The sequence below is a fragment of the Martes martes genome (assembly GCF_963455335.1).
Source record: "Martes martes genome assembly, chromosome: 3".
NCBI lineage: Eukaryota > Metazoa > Chordata > Mammalia > Carnivora > Mustelidae > Martes > Martes martes.
Genome location: NC_137890.1, coordinates 37,444,837 through 37,450,195, shown reverse-complemented (window position 1 = coordinate 37,450,195; position 5,359 = coordinate 37,444,837). Strand labels below are relative to the sequence as shown.

At 36.1% G+C, this 5,359-nt stretch overlaps 1 pseudogene across 1 annotated transcript; it reads right to left on the bottom strand.

Moving 5' to 3' along the window:
• Positions 1-3,548: 3,548 nt before the first annotated feature.
• Positions 3,549-3,941, bottom strand: LOC308340157 (large ribosomal subunit protein eL27-like; annotated as a pseudogene). The gene has a single exon. The product of its transcript is annotated as a large ribosomal subunit protein eL27-like (transcript).
• Positions 3,942-5,359: the final 1,418 nt, after the last annotated feature.

Below are 5,359 nucleotides of genomic sequence, written 5' to 3'. Positions count from 1 at the left end.
GTAAGGGAGCCATAGAGTGGATCACCAAAATCTACATAAAAGTTTTCTTCAAATCTATGTTGTACTCTCTAACTGTTCAAGCAATTACAAAAATCCAGGGCAGCCAGGAAAAAAAAAAAAATTATCAGCTTAGCAGTGATTTTTTTAGCTACAACCTCTGCTGGGGAAAACAAAAAACCAAAACAAACAAACAAGCAAAAACCTTGAGGTTAAAACTTCATCAAAAGCGAGTGGTGCGTTAAAAAAAGAAATCTGGCATTTCAGTCCAATGCAAAATGGCTTATCTTTTTTTTTTTTTTTTTTTTTGCTTTTTGCTTTTTTAAATTAACATATAATGTATTATTTGCTTCAGGGGTACAGGTCTGTGAGCCATCAGGCTTGCATATTTCATAGCATTCACTGTAGCACATACCCTTCCCAATGTCTATAACCCAGCCACCCTATCCCCACCCTTCCCCCCCAGCAACCCTCAGTTTGTTTCATGAGATAAAGAGTCTCTTATGGCTTGTCTCCCTCCTGGTCCCATCTTGTTTCATTTTTCTTTCCCTACCCTCCTCAACCCCCTGCCCTGCCTCTCAAATTCCATACACACACACACACACACTGGAATACTATGCAGCCGTCAAAAGAAACAAAGTCTTGCAATGATGTTCATGGAACTAGAGGGTATTATGCTGAGTGAAGTAAGTCAATCAGAGAAAGGCAATTATCATATGATCTCTCTAATATGAAGAATTCCAAATGGCTTATCTTCAGGTAAGCTCTGGACTAAAGGTTTTTCTGTGGGACAAAGGATAAGTACCTACAAAGCTCCTTTACAAAACCAAAAGCCAGGCTTACCCCAAGATCAAGATAATCCTCTGGTAATCTATCTGTCATAACAAAATTCAGCATTTCTTTGTGTAAGAAGAGGCAAAACTAATGCATGGTGGTTAATGTTAGAACAGCAATTGCCATTGGCTGAGGAAAGGATAATCTTTCCCTCAAAAAAGGAAGAAGGGAACTTTCTGTGGTAACAGAACTTTTGTATATTTTGCTCTAAATTTGTACACATTTGTCAGAATTTTTCAAACTGTGCATTTAAAATCTCATCACTTTATATATGTAAAATGAACTTCAGTCAAATTTTCATTAAATATGAAAAGAAAATCAAAGGCAAATTGAAAGTTTCATACCCATTTAGACCAAAAGGATAAGAAATTTGCAATTTTACATGTGTGTTTGTGTGGTGTGTGTGTTGAGCTAAAAGTAGATAAAAGACAGGCTTGCCATATCATACCGATAGGAATCAGCAATATTACCCAAATTAAATTTTAGTAATAATTTCAGTTTCAACCAGTAAGTAGACACAGGTAAAGCAGAGATGTCTGGCACATCTTAGATGGCCTCTTTCTTTCTACACTGGACGTCCCCTGGTAAAGAACAATAAGTGAATGAGGTCCTAAATGAGGTCCGATACCACCTCACACAGCAGGGAGCATTCATGTCATGAAACATCTCCATCTCTTTAACACAGAGAGTTGAGTGCTTACCTGACATTTGCTGTGGAGTTAGGCATCACAAGCCACAGATTGCAGGTGTATTTACACAAAACAATCATAAACTAGTAACATACTACTAAGAGCATCTCAAAGATAAAGACTCTTCCCTAGAAAATACTGTTTACCTTGAGGTCTAGTTATCCTGCTTACAATGACATTAGATTGGACGACCTGTATTTTCTTTCCCCTGTGTGTGCCCGATCACATAACTGCAGATAAATGGATCCTAGACCAGCTACTTCATCTTCTTCCTTCTAGGTTTTTGTACTAAAAGAAGCCATTCAATAATGCACACCACATTGTATTCCATTTTTAATGGGATTTAGGTTGGAAGCAACTTACAAAGCAATGCTTATTTATCTTTACTCAGTTTTAATAATGGAAAATCCTCCACAATAGCTAGAAAGAGATTCCTGAATAAACATTGACAAGGAGCAGGTATAGGCTTCAGGTAAGTTTACAATGAAGATCTAAAATTGTTGAGATTTCACGTGTAGCCTTTCCTTGGGCCCTAAAATGATACTCAATAACATCTACTCTTATTTCTGAGTAAGTCTTAAAAAGAATATATATATATATATTTTTAAAGATTTCATTTATTTATTTGACAGACAGAGGTCACAAGTAGGCAGAGAGGCAGGCAGAGAGAGATGGGGGGAAGCAGTCTCCTCACTAAGCAGAGAGCCCAATGCAGGGCTCGATCCCAAGACCCTGGGATCATGACCTGAGTTGAAGGCAGAGGTTTTAACCAACTGAGCCACCCAGGCACACCCAAAAGAATATATTTTAATATTACAAATTTTAATATGCTGGGAAGTTAGAGAATATGTATATATAATTCTATAAGTATCATCTGAAAAGTGACCAAATTTAATCAGCTGTGCTATTTTCTTCTTATGTTTTATTTAAATTAGCTTCACATTTCTATTATGCTTTATATATAGCGCTTTATGTTTAGAAGCCTTTGCTTCAGATTATTTTGATAAAATTTTCAATTGCTCGTCCAGCTAAAATCATAGACATGGAAATGCAATGCTACAAAATCCTTTTGATTGCAGCAATGATATTGATAAAATATCTTATTTCACAAAGTAAAGAATGCTGAAATTATGCTTCCTAATTATATTTTAAGCTGTTTATTCAACCATGGATTTATTGACCCATATCTACCACTCTTAACTCCAGCGAATCTTTATTCAGTTCTCCAAACATTCTATTTCAGAAACTTTGTAGATGGCATTTCTTTGTATTTATCCTTCAGATCACAACTTCTCCAAGTATAATTTCCTTGGGACTTCAACTAGGTAAGAACATTCACTTTGGCATTTTACTGGGACCTGTACTTCCTTATAAGCATTTGGCAGTGTTTTAATAATGTCTTTTATTTGTATAATTCACAATATCTAACACAGCTCCTAGTGTGTAAGCTCCATGAAGGCTGTGGATGTATTTCATTACTTCACATTTTTATTCTTAGCATCTAACACAGACCTGGTTCACTGAAGTTGTTCAGGAAGCCCATACTTAGAGAGGCAGAGATAGAAACAGAGACAAAGATGAAAGAAAGAGACAAAGAGAGAGTGAGGGACTGAAGGAGAGGGAGGGAGGGAAGGAAGGAGGAGAAGGTAGGAAAGAAGGCAGGCAGGCAAGAAGGAAGGGATGTTACAAACTTAAATGTGTCCATGTTGTTAAGTATCAAAGGACAGGAGAGAGTAATTGCCCTCTGTGAGCTTGGGCATTCACCAAAACTTAACTTCTACATTGGAAGAAAACAAAAATGAATTTCTCCAATACTTTTCATTTCACAAATTCTTGCATAGGGTTAACTAAGTTTTATCCAGATTTAGTGTTATGGGTTGATTGTGCCCTCCCAAAGTTTACATATTGAAGTCTTAACCTCTGATGCCTTAAAATGTAATCATATTTGGAGATAAGGTCTTTCTTTCTTTTTTTGGGGGGGGGGGTATTTTTAATAACTGAAACAAAACAGATCAAAAACCACAGATTCTAGAACCATTTGTTCTTGTCAGTCTTACTCTCCTCCAACTTGACTCTGGCCTCTCATCAGGCCTTACATTTAAGAGCTATGTCTCTGAAGACATCCTTGTTGACAACACTTTTGTCCAAAGGGATATCCACAGAGTACGTTTGTGGGCATGAGGTGATTGTAGTTATAAACTTTCACAAAAGATTTGATCTTTGACCGCTTGGCAAATATTTTCTCGTCCATGGCAGCTGTCACTTTGCAGGGATAGCAGTCAGTTCCAGCCATCAGGGCATGGCATGTGCAGACATGTCTGAAGTGCCATCATCAGTGTTCTTCACAATGACTGCTTTGTGTCCAGAATAGCATCAGGCCAGGACCAGCACCAAATTCCTGGGTTTCATGAACTTGCCCATCTTGAAACCAGCTACTCAAAGCTAGAGCAGAAAAGAAGAAACACCACTTTCATTCAAGATAGGGTCTTTAAGGGGGTGTTTAAGTTAAAATGAGTTTTTTAAGGTGAGTTTTTTAAGACTGATGCTTTTTGTTTGTTTGTTTTGTTTTGTTTTGTTTTTAAGATGAGAGGGAAAGAGCCTTTTCTTTTTTTTTTTTAAGATTTTATTTATATATTTGACAGAGAGAAAGAGCACAAAGCAGGGGGAGCAGCAGGCAGATGGAGAACTAGGATCCTGGCTGAGCAAGGAGTCCCATGTGGGACTCGATGCAAGAACTTCAGGATCGTGACCTGAGTCAAAGTGGGAGGCCCAACCGAGTGAACCACCCAGCATCCATCTGATGTCCTTATAAGAAGAGGAAATATGGTGAGCGCCAGAAACTTGTGTGCACAGAGGACAGACCATGTAAGGACACAGTGAGTGCTTGGCCAGTTGCAACACAAGGAGAGAAGCCTCAGAAGAAGGATTAGTTTCTTCTGAGGTTTCTCTCCTTGTGTTGCAATTGGCCAAGTTAATTCTGCCAACATCTTGACCTTGGACTTCTAAACTCCAGAATTTTGAGAAATGAATTCCTATTGTTTAAGCCACCTAATCTGTGATACTTTGTTATGACAGGACTAGAAAACAAATACACTTACCCAATCTACTCAGTACTCGATATGATAGATGTTCTAATTATAATTTTTATATGGGCTACAGAAACAATAAATAATACTTAAATAAATATTTAAATGGAATTTCAGATATAGTTATTGAAAAATATTTTGTATTCTTAAAATATTTGTGTTTTTTTTTTTTTAAATTTGTGTGTGTGTGTTTTAGAGTGAGTGTGTTTGTACATGTCTGGGTGTTGAAGAAGGAGAAAAATGACTTTGGCTAAGGAGCATTTAATGCCAAATAAAATATAATTGTGTATTTGCACCTAAAATATTATGCCTTAAATATTAATAAATCTATCATTCTCAGCATGCAACATGGAATAAATGCCAAAAATCAATCTTCTAATAGGCATAAACAAAGAAAAAATGAAATAAATAATTAATAGTTTGTATGTCTTCCATATCTAATTCAAAAATCGGTCAGATTGTTTATTATTTCATTAAATTTTCACTTTAGTAAGACATCAAAGCCTTGCACTCTGTCTGTTTTGAAGTATATATGTGTACAACTAAAAAATGAGAATACATCTTGACGTCTTAGATGTTCTTGCAAAACCAGTAAATGAAGGGTCATACCACCAGTGTTATTCTAACTAATGGCTTAAAATAATATGGAAATCATAAGATTATAATTTTAAATAACAATTCATTTCTAAATTCTCTTTTTACAAAATAAATTTAAAAGAGATAATATCAATTATTTAATTTGATTTGCAAGTC